Here is a 16,633-nt window from a genome sequence, read left to right as displayed (position 1 = left end):
TAAACCCCGCAGACTGTTGAATATAATATTTTCCCAGAATATTAAATTGAATTGCATCTCCAAATGACTCCTGCTGGGAAATCCCACGACCTCAAACTGCTGTGTTAGAAGTGTGTCCAGATAGGTGTGTGTATATCCAAGTTCATCTGTGAGAGTGTTTGTGCCTGAGGATACATGAATCCCACCACAATTCTGTTTATTAAGCCCTTTTCAGACATATAACAGGTTTCTCTAACATCTCAGGATCAACTCAACCAAGTGTGAACCTATCACGACTCATCGTAACTTCATTCAAAGTGGACAGAAACAGAATCCAACTCATTAAAAGTGTCTCTGTTAGTGTTTCCAACAATCACCAAGTCTGGTTTGGTGGAAATAAATCCTTAATTCGTAGATGGTAAAAACAGCAGTTTCAGTCGGAGCAGACCGGCTATGGAAACAAACCACAGAGAGGCTGCGATACAACACAGGCAGCTTGTGTGTGTGTGTGTGTGTACATATATACTGTATATATAACCTTTAACTGTAGGAAAGATACAGACAGACAACAGTCTCTTTCCCACAAGCTCTCATTCACGTCACACCTCCCGTCCTCTCTTGCAGCACCTGGGAGTCAGTCTTTGCCTGCTCCATCCCTCGCAATCCTCTGCAAGTGTGTCAGCAGATCAAGACGAGCGTTTATGTTTTCTCTGTGAATTTAACCTTGAGCGGCTGCTGCCTTTACGTTACAGTAATCTGACGGCATTAAACTCACACCTGTGTCGCAGAAATGTTACACGTCCAACCTTGACTACTGTGTGAAAGCACCTTAATCATCGACCTCTGCTGTATGCACCGATGTGTGTTTCTTAATCTGCATGTGGTTTTGTGTGTGTGCATAAGCTTACAAACCAACTGCAATAATAAAACTCTCTGGCGCTGCACTCGACTGTAGCCATAGCAACATGGGTTAAGGTGAATCTCATTGTTGCAGTGGTAATGATTTGAATAGCTCAGAGGGTCATGCCTGCGCTGTATCCATCGGGGAATATGGGACGTATAGATGTTTACACGCAGTAATAGATCTCAGATTGTTATGTTGGCAGCGGGGGACCGGCAGGCTCAAGTGTTAAACCAGGAATTTTAATGGAAAAGTTTGGCCCTTCACTGTAAAACCAATCTGTTTGACTCTCTGTTTACAAAAGCCTGTGAGACACGTTTCCAATGTCTGAAGTTTGCCAGAAATAAAGCACTTATAGACACGTTACTTTAAAAAAGGTGAGCAATAATTCAGTGAGTAACACTCGGCACATTGTTTTTATTTCCATCCATTTCTGGTATTTATTTACTCCATTGAAAATACAAGGATTTTTCATTCTTGTGTCATATGAACTGTGTTTTGGGCGGCCCTGAAATCCATGAAACGCAGCACACATTGTGTCACATGGACTAAACTGCAGCCCCCGCAGCACGTTTCACCGATACGTATGGGAGTTGGTACACACCAACCTGTTATCAGACGATGGATCAGCGTAAAATTATTTCCCCTTTTTGAATCCCCAACAATTTCACACAACAAGTTTCTGAAATTTTGTTTTGAAACCTTTTTGTGGTGTAATGTGAGAAGCGAATGTAAATTCCAATGGGAAACCTGTGTGATTGTGTTGCAACATGTGGTAACATCTTTCATACATATCAAATTCATTTCTTTATTTTCCTGTAAGGGAAGTAGTTTGTCCTGCTGCAAGAAAATACTTCAATTTATAATAAAACCCAGCTCAGACAATATGTCAGGAGGGAGAAAGTTGAGAGAACGAGGCTGTTGCCAATGCTGCAGATCCACCAGAGCAGACATTTTACTGGTTTGTTTACTTTAAGTGGGTTGAGCACCAATAATGATAGAGAGTAATCATGAGGTGAAAGAGGAGGAAGAAAAGGACTGAAGGAAAAAGGTGAGATGGAGAGTGGATCAATGATGGACACATCTCAGGCCCTCATCTTTTATTTAACTGGAGCTGCAGCCGAGAACGACGGAGCTGAGAAGGAGATACTGGAGGAGGAGAGAGAGCAGGAGGTAGAAAGAAGGGATTAAAGAAATAAGAGAAGAAGGGCAGAAGGGTAAATAAGTAAGAAGGAAATAAGAAAGGGCCAGAGAGAGAGTGAAAGAGAGTGATATTGATGTGAGGCTCTGTAGGTTTTAGGGGAGGTAGTGGCGCATCCCGCTGCTTCGCCAGTGGAAATCTTTTAATGTGAAGCAGCAACAGCAGGTTTAAATCAGCATTAACTTAATACAGCTCTAATTCATCTGAAAGCTCTCAGTAAACAGAAACATAACACTAATATCTGAAACTGGACTAAAACTGAACCATTTCATACCATTCTGTATCAGTGTGTGTGAGCAGAGAGTGAACAGGTTGTAGTGTAGCTTTGTCCCTCTGCTGCCTGTGGACTGATCTCTATGTGTCTCTATGTAGGATGAGGGTCAAAGGTTGTGACCTTTATGCTCCCGAGTGCCAACAGTGGGCGACACAGAGTCCAACACAGAGTCCAACACAGAGTCCAACACAGAGTCCACAACACAGAGTCCACCACAGAGTCCAACACAGAGTCCAACACAGAGTCCACAACACAGAGTCCAACACAGAGTCCACAACACAGAGTCCAACACAGAGTCCACAACACAGAGTCCAATACAGAGTCCACAACACAAAGTCCAACACAGAGTCCAACACAGAGTCCAACACAGAGTCCACAACACAGAGTCCAAAACAGAGTCCAACACAGAGTCCAAGACAGAGTCCACAACACAGAGTCCAACACAGAGTCCAACACAGAGTCCACAACACAGAGTCCAACACAGAGTCCAACACAGAGTCCACAACACAGAGTCCAACACTGAGTCCAACACAGAGTCCAACACAGAGTCCACAACACAGAGTCCACAACACAGAGTCCAACACAGAGTCCAACACAGAGTCCAACACAGAGTCCAAAGTCAAAGCTAACATTACTGCTAAGCTAGTGGAACATATTGTCTGATTGTGCTTTTAGCTGGATAACGTTAGCTTGCTAACATCGCAAAATACTGTCAGCTAGCTTCAACCAGACTCCCAGAGTGGTTGACTCAGAGGTAGAGCAGGTCTTCCACGAGTCAGAAGGTTGGCAGTTCGATCCCCGGCTCTTCTTGCTGCATGTTGAAGTGTCCATGAGCAAGACACTGAACCCCAAATTGCTCTCGATGCTGTGCATCAGTGTAAATGTGTATGAATGGGATAGTTTCTGTTCTGGTAAGCTGGCACCTTGCATGGCGGCAGCAGCCATCGGTGTATTGAGTGGTTAAAAGGCGCTATACAAGTAGTAGTGTAGTGTGGAAAATGTTAATCAGTGGAGTGTGGCTGGGTTGCAGCTGGCTGGCTACACTAAGCTTGCACTTTGGCAAGCATTATTGCCAGCAAAATACTATCTGATAATAACACCACATTGATATGTTTCATCTAGGGGTGCATGATAATTATCGGGCCGATAGTTATCGGGCCAATAACAGGATATTATTACCTTATTCTGATATTCCGATAAGTCCGATATCATGACGAATAGCCCCGATAACATATATAATTTTGTCAGCATGGCGGTGCCCCGCTCTCACTATGAGACCTGAATGTCCTGCAGTGAATGCTGTGTTCAAGTGACATTGGCATAATCAGAAAAACTCTTTCTGACTGAGAAAATTCAAGAATACCCCCTCATGTCGGAAAAAAACTTGTTAACTCGGTCATTATTTTGGTAGCTGCTGACTTGAATTGATATTCACAGTATTTTACCACATGTTACACATAAACAATAGAAACACGAACTTAACAAGGCCGAAAGAACGACTACCAAATGTGGGAACAGGAAATTTCCGTTACACCGTGAACGCAGCACAGCGTGCTTACATTTGAAAACAGACAACACGGCGTCGATTGTGTGGGACTTTTACAAAGTTTCTGAAGAAGACAGGTCGCTTGTTATTTGTAACAAACTAGTACAGTGCCTGTAGGAAGTATGTATTGCTGTAGAAAGGTGGGAGGTTAAGTAGTTTTTTCATGGATGGCCAAATGAGGTTGTGTTTGAAGGTGTAGCAGCTAGCTACAGACCAACATCCACAGATTCTGATTCCAGTTTGTTGTCCTCGTGTATCCGGATCTCCTCAGACCGGAACAGACTCAGTGCGGACTCGTTCAGTGTCAGTAATCCACAACAGTAAGTTTAGATGCACAGAACGGGACCGAACAGCCGGCAAAACCCGCTGCAGGTATAGGTCAGCGTGTTTCTTAAGGTGTGTCGTGGGGGTGGGCTCTGCAGTGATTGGCTCTGGTGCGCACATGGCTATAGTGGCTATGGTTGACAATGCTAGCAGAGTTTTGTCTCTCTCTCTTTCTGTAAGACAACTGAACCTCATTTACTTTAGTGAAAAGGTTTTCATTTGAATGGAACCATAAGCCAAAATCATTTAAACTTTATTTATTGTTATTGAGGAATGCACTTTTTCAGATTGTGTTTACATAGAAATGTTTAAATCTAACTTGTGTCAGTGCATCAATTTTCCATATATATTTATTTTTTTGAACTTCTGGAATACACTTTTTCAGTTTGTAATCCCGCTGCATGTATTAGCATCAGTTCAAGGGGCCTTTATTTTTTTTTTTGAGAGGCTTGCCAATAGTTTTTCATTGGAAAAAATAAATATCAACATTAAAATTTAAACATTTAAAAACAAGTGTTTTTGGGTTTGTTCATTGTATTAATGTCATGATCTTAAGTCATGATCATATATATATTATGTATATGTGTGTGTGTTATCGGTTATCGGTATCGGTTTTAAAAAAAAGTTATCGTGCATCCCTAGTTTTATCACAGTACAGTGGAATAGTTCAGTTTAGTGGAGTACCTCTTTAAATTCTGGTGCAAACGCTGTCACTAAATTACAATGTGAAACATTCAATAGATGTATGACTGTAATAGTGTCAGATTGACAATATAAATGGCTTCAACTACTTTCTTTCATTACTAATCTCTGTCGTCATCGTACTAATTAACACAATCTGTGTCTGAGGGCAGATTTGGCTCACCTGCAACCTTCTCATTAGATCTAACGATATGCTGAAGAGATAAGCTTCTTATCTCTCCTTGTCTGCCCGTTTAGTTTGTTGTTTTCTCCACTCACCTCAATGGATTTTTGTTTCTCTGTATCTTGAACCCATCTACTCAATCAATATGGAGGCAAAGCCGGCTCACTTTCAGAAACACTGACAAATTCACTAACAGTGGACGATCTGGTTCTTCTAATGTTCTCTGGTGAAAATAACAGACGGCTGGTTGTTGAATGTGTGTGGGAGTGTAATGAGAGGGCATATTAACAGTGTTTTTGTGTTTTTTATCAATTGAAAGTGTTGCTTTCTGCGTGTGACGTGCTATGTAAAAAAAACTTTTACTCAGTACAACAGTGCAGTACCATAGACCAGTGTACGTATCCATAGGGGTACTTCTGCAGGGGGTACATTAAAGATTACAGTTTCTAATATAATGATACTAAGTTCACTAAAAATGTAAATGAAAGTGAAATACACCAGCGATTCACCCCTGAACACAACTACATGCAAATATTCAAAGTACACTGAAGAACAACTTTGTTTCATGGCAAACCGTCGCCAAGCTGCAGACAGACCAGTTGACACACAGTCACAAATAGCTCAACTTTTAATCGTGATAGTCTTTAGCTCGATCCAATTAATTCCCAGGAGGCGTTTGTTAAAATACGAGCGCAAAGCGCCCAAAATGACCACCAAATCAAATCTTCCTGTTGTGTTTGGTGTATGGGCCCAAGAGGCTTTTTTGTACATTTTGTTTTCATACGTGTGTACCAACTTTCATACATATTGGTGAAACAATATTGGTGAAACAATATGTATGAAATGCAATCGGGGGCTGCATTTAGGGGGCGCTGTCAAGCCATTTTGAGGAATTTTGTGCTGCATTTCAAGAGTTTTTGACAAAAATTTGATTATTTTGTCTTGCATTTCAATAGGGCTTTGCAGCAGGCCCTAATAAACCACCTTTTATATTCTATATTCCTATTTTCAGTGCAATCATTCACTGCCATAAAACCTCCCAGAGGAAGAAGAACAAATATTTCTGATGTTGCTCAATATCGAATGACAAGCAAAATCAAGAAAATGGATTCAACGAGCTGCAGACCTCAAGGAATTGTGCTTTCACAAGATATTTGTTCAATTATTAGACACTGATGGTTCAGTGTTGTACTGTACCTCTTAATTATGCGTTTTTTTCTACCAAACTGCCATAGGCGGCATGAAGAGAGGTTACAGCTTGTGACAGAACGTCACCACCACACACTCACCTGTCGCTTATACAGATACAGTCACACCGAGGTAAGAGAGGGGCTGTCTCTGACTTTCAAAAGCTATTTTTCTTCGAGACTGGAGGATCACATAAATATGCTGAAGAACAGTGCAGCATTTAAATGTCTCAGTGTCCCCTCGCAGACACACATTATGTATAAAGGTCCTTGGTCTTATCTGCTGTGAGTAAACAGACTGTTCCAGTTACACAATGAAGCACTCGACACTGAGGTCCATTGTCAGACAGTGAGTCGTTCTCTTGGAAACAGACACAACAACCTGTAATGATATGAAACAACATATAGTGTCTGTAGACATTTTAATGCAGAAATGACCACTTTAACAATGAGGAGCTGAGCAGTTAATAATGTGTGGAAAAATGCACGTACATGAAAGGATGTTTGTGAATTGAGATTATTGTAAACAAACCAAACAGCAGTTAAACTGCCGCCTCTCCTCTCTATTCTTCATCTCTGCCTGTTTCCACCCTGTCTCAACATTTTCTGTACTCTTGAATAAAGTGGAAATTATTCATGAAAAGCAAATCAACAAAAGGCTATTTCAAAGCTCTGTAATGAATTCAGGCATACAACCCATGTTGGGCCCAGATTTCCCTGCTGCAGCAGTTCTACAGTCTCTGAGGAACCCTGTAGAACACACTGAAAGAACCGTCCAGACCTGACACACTCATTTCAATACAGGAACATTATCAACTATTTACATTTTAAGATAACATGTAAGATAAGATGATGTACAAGATATTATAATAATGTAAGAGAAGTTAATGTATAAGATCAGATAATATAAGATAAGGTGAGATAATGTAAGATACACTGTAAAACCTGAGAACCTTCATTTGAATAGTTGAAAACTGATTACATCAAACTGTTTTGATGTCATCAAATTTCTAGTAAAAGCTGCCCCACACCACCCTCATCATCCCCATCCCCCACCCCCCTGCTGACATCCACCACAGACTCTTTCACACCTCCCACCCCCAGGACATCCTCACATCCTCTCATCTCCCACAGCCCCCTGCCACCTCCTGCAGCAGACACCTCTCTGCATCACCTTTGTCATCCCCACCCCCAAACCTACTGCTGACACCCATCGCAGACCCTGCAACATACCCCACCCCCCAATCTGGACTTCACATCACATCCAGCCAGGTGAGGAGAGAGCTGGAGAGGCTCAAACAACAAAAAATACAACATGCTCAGCTGGGATAACATGATAAAATATGCAAATATGTGTTTAATGTACAGAGTCATCAACAATCTGACATCCCCTCCACTCAAAAAAATTGTACAAGTTCGAACATCTGCATACCACTCAACAAGAGGTGCAGCAAGAGGGGACTGCATCATTCCACTCAGGAAAAGTCAGTTTGGTCAATCCACATTCTCACACAAAGCAGCACAAGAATGGAACACCATTCCAGCTCACATTAGGGAATTGGACTCACATCCGTCTTTTAAATTCTACCTGAAAAATGGTTCATACACAATCAGATGTGTGACCATTAAAACATTTAGGCTCAGTGATTATATCACACTTAGTGCGTGACTTCCCTTGTTGCCACCTGCTTCCATTTTGCCACCTTGCGTGTGTGTGTGTGTGTGTGTGTGTGTGTGTGTGTGTGTGTGTGTGTGTGAATGAGAGAGAGAGAGAGAGAGAGAGAGAGAGAGAGAGTGAGTGAGTGAGTGTGTGTGTTTTAAGTCTCTGTCTTAACTAATCACTTGTGTGATGTTCAACTATTGTATATTAATCCATTGTCTTTATTGTGATAATTTTGTTTTCTATTTTAACATTGTACATGTATTGTAGTTTACTTTTAGGTTGACTTAGAACATCTGTCCAGGGACAACAGATGGAAAATAGCATTCTGGCTAACTCTGGTGCATTTACAGGAATGTTTAATTAATGTACACTGTCCCTGTTCAAATAAACCAATAAATAAAAAATAAAAAATAAACAGAGGAAAGCTGCTGGACCAGAAGCACTGACCTTTCACATCATGAAGGTCATGGAGAGACTGGTCCTGGCACACCTCAGACCACTAGTGTGCGCATCGCAAGACCCCCTGCAGTTCGCATATCAGCCCCATGTGGGGGTTGATGATGCCCTGATCTACCTGCTGCAGAAGGCTTACTCCTCCCTGGATAGACCCAACACCTCAGTCCGCGTCATGTTCTTTGATTTCTCCAGCGCCTTCAACACCATCCAGCCCGGACTGCTGAAGGCCAAACTGGAGAACATGCAGGTGAGTGCTCCCCTCATCACATGGGTTGATGACTATCTGACAGGCAGACCGCAGTTTGTGAGATTAAAGAACTGTATGTCTGACCGTCTGATTAGTAACATTGGGGCCCCCCAGGGAACTGTACTGTCTCCCTTCCTCTTCATCACCTACACTTCAGACTTTAAGTACTGCACTGAGTCCTGTCATCTGCAGAAATTCTCTGATGACACGGCTATTGTGGGGTGTGTTGAGGGTGGGAGGGAGGCTGAGTACAGGGACCTGGTTGACCGCTTTGTGAAGTGGTGTGGGGGGAACCACCTGCAGCTGAACGTGAAGACAAAGGAGATGGTGGTGGATTTTAGGAGGAACAAGCCCCTGCCCTCTCCTGTCAGCATTGGGGTGACAGATGTGGATATGGTGTCGGCATATAAGTACTTGGGTGTCACACTAGACAATAAACTGGACTGGTCCACAAATACAGAGGCCATCTACAAGGAGGGCATGAGCAGGCTTTACTTCCTGAGGAGGCTCAGGTCCTTCAATGTCTGCAACAGGATGCTACAGACGTTCTATCAGTCTGTTGTGGCGAGCACCATCTTCTTTGCTGCCGTGTCCTGGGGTGCGGGCATCAATGGAAAGGACGCCAACAGACTGAACAAACTCATTAAAAAGGCTGAATCTGTTGTTGGTCTGAAACTTGTCACCAGGGTGCAAACTACGGGGGAGCCAGGGGGGTCTCAGCCCCCCTTAATGAGACATGAGCTCCCCTGAAAACATGATTTGTGAAATTTTGGGGGGTCTCTAAAATATTGGCAAAATGCTGTTTTTTCCCATGCATTTCCTTTTTGTGTTGTTTTTTTGTATTGTCATAATCATGGATCATGTGTAAAATTAGGCTATTTTTAATGTATGATTTGCACATTACGCGTCACTATTTCACTTCAATAAAGATACCAGCCTGCATGCAATTCTTGTCCTCACCATTGAACCGTGGGGGTGCTATGTCTTAAATGTCACTTTAAATCAGACATCGGAAACAAAAAAAGACCCGCTCTGGACCATTTGCGCTGGAGCCGCTGGACCCGCTGGACCCGCTCAATTTCGGTGCTGAATTGTATTTACTGCCATGTTTTGCAGTCATCATGTCTAAAAGGATGGATGTGATATATGCTGATAAAAGGCATGTAGGCGTTCCGGCTTGTAATAATGGATGTGTTTTGAGTAAGTCCTCGCTCTGAGGCACGCGCAAGCCCACCCCCCCCCAACTAACCTGTGGAACATATACTTCATCATATACTATCATATGTGATATGTTTTAATATAAACCATGTTTATATTATATATCATATTTATACAATATATTATTATTATATTACAATATATAAGATATTATCTATTGTATGTATATCTTCTTGTATAGTCAAGTATGTATTATACATATGCTATATATCATATCATGTAAATATATATGTGTACATATTATATATATATTGTGTATATATATTACTGTATGTATGTATGCACACCTTGCACAGGCTGAATATATGACACATGTTTACATTATATCAATATTAATGTATAATATCTGTGTGTATACATGTATATCTGTTCAGTCATCATATTATATATACATATTATTATTATTATTGTTATTATTATATTATTATAAATATTATTAACATTATCATTATATACTGTTATTATAATATACTGTTATTAACAATAACACTACCATCATGTCATCAATACTATTACCACCATCTTGCAACTACAACTCTTTGCACCTTACCTACCTATTTATCTTTTTTATCTTTTCTATCTAAGTATTTTATTCTATTGTTGTATTTTTTTCTATTGTATTTTAATGTACCTGGCTGCTATGACTACCCAATTTCCCTCTAGGGATTAATAAAGTCTATCTATCTATCTATCTATCTATCTATCTATCTATCTATCTATCTATCTATCTATCTATCTATCTATCTATCTATCTATCTATCTATTTTTCTATCTATCTATTAATTGCAAAATTGAGTTTGCCTTACAAACAAAAGTTTCAATATAATCAGTTTCTATCCTTTCTTGAGTATAAATAGGTAAATATATGAAAAAAACTGGGCAAAAGTGTAAATGAAACATTTGACCTAAAAAGAGTGCAATTACTCATTTTCAGCTAGCTCACTGCTCTGGTTAATAAATAGGATCCAGACGGAAAATTTCCACACTGGCATCAATACAGTTAAGTAAGAGATCAAAATGTAGACTCAAAGATTGGATAACTGGAGCGTAATATAACTCCTAACTTCATGAACTGATGGTCAATAAAATCCCTCAAAAATTAGTCTTTTGTATAAAAACTGGACAGTTTGACAGACCTACATTGGGCATTGTGATCTGTTGGGCTTTTGGTAAACTGCAGCGGCTTCCTCATCACCAGTCTTCCTAAAATAAACCTATCACAATAAACCCTGCCCTCATTTGCTCTCAAAGAGCCAGACAGTGTAATGAGGCAGGGTAAGCCGACATCAGTGGAGCTCTTTCAGCAGGGCTGGACTGTTTAACTGCACACAGAAAGTTCAGTGTGGTGTAAAAGAAAGAACGCTTCGAGGGCTGCAGTGCAAGCATGGTCGACTTTCTTAATGACCTTTGTTGTTTCAGAACTAATGGAGGACGGAACTGTTAAGTCCACTGCTCTGGGCACAGATTAATGTGTTTTGACTAAAAACATCTTTCAGTGTGTTTTACAGCGGTGAGTCCCGACCAGCGGGTACGCCTACTTCTGGAGGGTGTACACTGAAAGATTAGCTCAACTAATTTGACAAAATAGAAATAATGATTTGAATAAAATATATATATACACACAACCATCGACCATTGACGTCGGCCATCAGGGGCTCAAAAACCTTTAAAAACACACTTGTAAATAGTCTAAACAGTGTGACCAGATGTTCTGAAAAATTAGGGACAGTCCCGAATTAACACCAGAAAATTAACATTTATAATTAAAAGCATGAAGGAGCAACATATCTGTCACCTGTGGGTGGACTCCTGGTGAGATGGCTGTGACGTGCTACGGTAAGCGCACAGACTCATTCCCGGTTCACTTCCTGCTCTGTGTACACTGTTTGGTGCTGTAGCTCTGTCAGTGAACGCTAAATATAAATTAGTTTTACTCGTTACAGCGGTTATTTTCCCGCTTAACATTTAAACGTAGACTAGTTCTACCTAAACACTCGGAGTTTCTCCCTCTTTTAGGGACTTTTCGCTATTTTCAAAGTTTTTCATACCAGTAGTTTCATTAGCATTAGCACTTAGCTATGGCTTATCCCTCTCCCTCTCCTATGTCCTGCTCAGTGTGTCAGATGTTCAGTTATTCCTCTGCCTCCTTTAATGATAATGGTTCTTGTATTAAGTGTAGTTTATTTACTGCGCTGGAGGCGAGGCTTAGTGAGTTAGAGGAACGGTACCATGGAGATATCTTTAGCCGCTATAGTTAGCCAGCCCCCAGTAGCCGGTGCGGTCCGACCGAAGGTAGCTTCTGCTAGCCGTCCCCTGGTAGTTCCCGAGCAGCCGGGAAGACAGGGAGGCTGGGTGACTGAGCGAAGGAAGACTAAAACACAGAAGCCCACAGTTCACCACCAACCCATTCACGTTTCCAATACATTTTCCCCACTCAGCGACACACCCGCTGAGGAACCAACTCTGGTTATTGGCAGCTCCATAGTCAGAAACGTGAAGTTAGCGAAGCCAGCGGCCATAGTTAAATGTATCCCTGGGGCCAGAGCGGGAGACATTGAATCAAATTTAAAACTGCTGGCTAAAGATAAACGTAAATACAGTAAGATTGTTATCCACGTCGGCGGTAACGACACCCGTTTACGCCAATCGGAGGTCACTAAGATTAATGTGGAGTCGGTGTGTAATTATGCTAAAACAATGTCGGACTCCGTAGTTTTCTCTGGACCCCTCCCCAATGTGACCAGTGATGACATGTATAGCCGCATGTCGTCATTCCACCGCTGGCTGTCGAGGTGGTGTCCAGAAAACGATGTGGGCTTCATTGATAACTGGAAGCCTTTTTGGGGAAAACCTGGTCTGATTAGGAGAGACGGCATCCATCCCACTTTGGATGGAGCGGCTCTCTTATCTAGAAATATGGCGTAGTTTATTTCTAAAACCTGACAGTCCAGAGTTAGGACCAGGAAGCAGAGCTGCTGTCTTACACACTTCTCTGCGCTTTCTTTAGAACAGTCACCCACCCAAAACCCCATAGAGACTGTGTCTGTCCCCCGACCACCTAAACTATTTAAAGAAATAAAAACAAGAGGAGTTCAACATAAAAACCTAATAAAACAAACACTGCAGCCAGTTCTATTTGTTATAGTGTACCGCGCTCCTGGACCGTACTCTGATTTTATATCTGAATTCTCAGAGTTTCTATCAAGTTTAGTCCTTAAATCAGATAAAGTAATTATTGTAGGTGATTTTAATATTCATGTGGATGTTGACAATGACAGCCTTAGTAATGCATTTATATCATTAATAGACTCAATTGGCTTCTGTCAGAGTGTAAATAAACCAACTCATTGTTTTAATCACACTCTTGACCTTGTTCTATCATATGGCATTGATATTGGATATTGAACATTTAATAGTCTTCCCACATAAACCTTTCCTATCTGACCATTATTTAATAATTTTTGAATTCATACTATTAGATTATAAGCCATTAGGCAAAACTTCCTACAGCAGATGTCTATCTGACAGTGCTGTAGCTAAATTTAAGGAGGAGATTCCTTCAGTGTTTAATTCAATGCCATTTCTGAATTTAACAGAATCCTATAACGACTTTAGTCCCTCTGAAATTGATAATCTTGTCGATAGTGCTGCAGGCTCACTACGATCAACATTAGACTCTATCGCTCCTATAAAAAGGAAATTATTAAAACATAGGAGACTAGCACCGTGGTATAACCACCAAACCCGCCAGTTAAAACAAATAGCTAGGAAATCTGAAAGGAAATGGCGCTCTTCCAAATTATCAGAACATCGCTCAATTTGGCAAGATAATCTTAAAACCTATAGAAAGGCCCTCCGTAATGCCAGAGGCCTATTACTCAGCACTAATAGAAGAAAATAAGAATAACCCTAGGTTCCTCTTCAGCACTGTAGCCAGGCTGACAGAGAGTCACAGCTCTATTGAGCCACATATCCCCATCAACTTAAGTAGCAACAACTATATGAGCTTCTTCTATAATAAAATTATTACTATTAGAGAGAAAATGAATCAACAACTGCCATCAACAGTTATCAGTGGCTCTCCAAGTTCAGGGACTTTTGGTAATGTAAACTTAGATATATATTTAGACTGTTTTTCTGCTATTGATCTTCATCAGTTAACTTCAATCATTTCTTCATCGAAGCCATCAACCTGTCTATTAGACCCGATCCCAACTAGGCTGCTTAAAGAAGTTGTTCCCTTAATTGGCACTTCTTTACTGGATATGATTAATCTTTCTTTATTATCAGGATATGTACCACAGTCCTTTAAAGTAGCTGTAATTAAACCCCTTCTTAAAAAGTCCACTCTTGACCCAGGGCTTTTAGCCAACTATAGACCGATTTCTAACCTCCCCTTCCTCTCTAAGATTCTGGAGAAAGTAGTCGCCAAAGAGTTGTGTGACTTTCTACATAACAATAGTTTATTTGAGGATTTTCAGTCAGGATTTAGAGATCATCATAGCACAGAGACAGCTCTGGTTAAAGTTAATAATGACCTTCTGATTGCTTCTGACAATGGACTTGTCTCTGTACTTTTATTAATAGATCTTAGTGCTGCATTTGACACCATTGACCATAATATTCTTCTACAGAGACTAGAGCATCAAATTGGCATTAAAGGAACCGCACTAAGCTGGTTTAAGTCATATTTATCAGATTGTTCACAGTTTGTACATGTTAACGATGAATCTTCAATAAATACTACAGTTAGTCATGGAGTTCCACAAGGTTCTGTACTTGGACCAATATTATTTACTTTATATATGCTCCCTTTAGGCAACATTATTAGGATCACTCCATTATCTTTCACTGTTATGCAGATGATACGCAGTTATATCTATTGATCAAGCCCGATGAAATTAATCAATCATCTAAATTACAAACATGTCTTAAGGACATAAAATCCTGGATGAGCTGCAATTTTCTGATGTCAAACTCAGAAAAAAACGAAATTCTTTTTCTTGGCCCCAAAAATCTTAGAGACTCACTGTCTAAAGATATAGTTACTCTAGATGGCATTACCTTGGCCTCTAGCACCACTGTCAGGAATCTTGGAGTTATCTTTGATCAGTATTTGTCATTTAATTCCCACATAAAGCAGACCTCTAGGACTGCCTTCTTTCATTTATGTAATATTACAAAAATTAGACACATACTATCACAGACGCAGAAAAACTAATCCATGCATTTGTTACTTCTAGGCTGGATTACTGCAACTCTTTATTATCAGGTTGCCCCAATAAGTCCATTAAAACGCTCCAATTAATTCAGAACGCTGCAGCACGAGTACTGACAGGAACTAGAAAAAGAGATCACATCTCTCCTGTACTAGCTACTCTGCATTGGCTCCCTGTAAAATGTAGAATAGAATTTAAAATCCTCCTCCTCACCTATAAAGCTCTTCATGGTCAGGCCCCTTCATATCTTAAAGAGCTCATAGTACCCTACCACTAGAACACTACGTTCTCTGAATGCTGGGCTACTTGTGGTTCCTATAGTCTCTAAAAGTAGAACAGGAGCCAGAGCCTTCAGTTACAAAGCTCCTCTCCTGTGGAACCAGCTTCCAGTTGTGGTTCGGGAGGCAGACACCATCACCACATTCAAGAGTAGGCTTAAGACATTCCTCTTTGATAAAGCTTATAGTTAGGGCTGGATCAGATGAGTCCTGAACCATCCCTTAGTTATGCTGCTATAGGCCTAGACTATCGGGGGATTTCCCATGGTGCACTGAGCTCCTCCCTTCCTCTCTCTTTCTGCACTCATTCATGTTCCATTAATGCATGGATGTGCAAACTCCCATACAAGTACTATGCAAAAATGATCACCGCATTTGCAGCAAACATTTTGAGGAGGATGACTACAGAGACACAACACAGCGGGGCCGGCTGAAGAGAAATGCCATTCCAAGGATGAAGACTGCTGCAACCACTGTGGAGGTAATGTTTTATTCATAACTTCATTTCGCTTCGTTTTGGCAGACACGGCTTGAGAAGGGATGTGCGGCAACACATTTTTGAGGGGAAATAAAGTTTTTTTCGTCGCGAAGGCATTATCTCCGTGATCGCATAGTACTTGTATGGGAGTTTGCACATCCAGCTGAAGAACAACTAGCCACAACTGCAGTATCTCATGGTCATGGAAAGGTAGACGATGAAAGTGTAGGCGCTTGTACCTTCTCATTCTGTTGCCACAATTTGGAAAGAAACAAACGCGAACCATTTCTTTTCCACAGTAGTTCAACACACGTTATTCTTACTCCAAGCTTCTTCACTTGTAAACACACTCATTTCTTCTTCTGCGTTTACCTGCAACAAGAAATCCCACGGGACTTCAGCGTGAGAGCAGTCCCGGGCTTTTGTGTCTGTTAAGAGGAGCAAAAGGCACTCCTTAGGATATGCCCCCAAAAAGTGTATTATAACTAACTGGGAGCTCTGGCCATTAGCTGCAGGATCTCCAGTTTGCTAGAACCAATTCTGGTCGTTGTTTTTCCTATCGACAGTACTCGGTGACCTCTAGTGATCAAGACTAGGGTAAAAATCTGCCGAAGTTCCCCTTTAACAACGTTGCATGTTCCTGCACATGAACAACGCGTTGCAGTGTGCTGCATTTGCTCACAAGCTCCAGATTCATAAGCAGTAAAAGCGAAAGGCTTGCCAGATATTTTTAACAATGGACTTTTGAGAGCAAGTCTCCTAAAATAGGTCTTACACAATACCCCCATCCCATTTGC

This window comes from Dicentrarchus labrax, unplaced genomic scaffold, assembly GCF_905237075.1.
Source record: "Dicentrarchus labrax unplaced genomic scaffold, dlabrax2021, whole genome shotgun sequence".
NCBI classification, from domain to species: Eukaryota; Metazoa; Chordata; class Actinopteri; family Moronidae; genus Dicentrarchus; species Dicentrarchus labrax.
Note: the sequence above shows the minus strand (reverse complement) of the source record.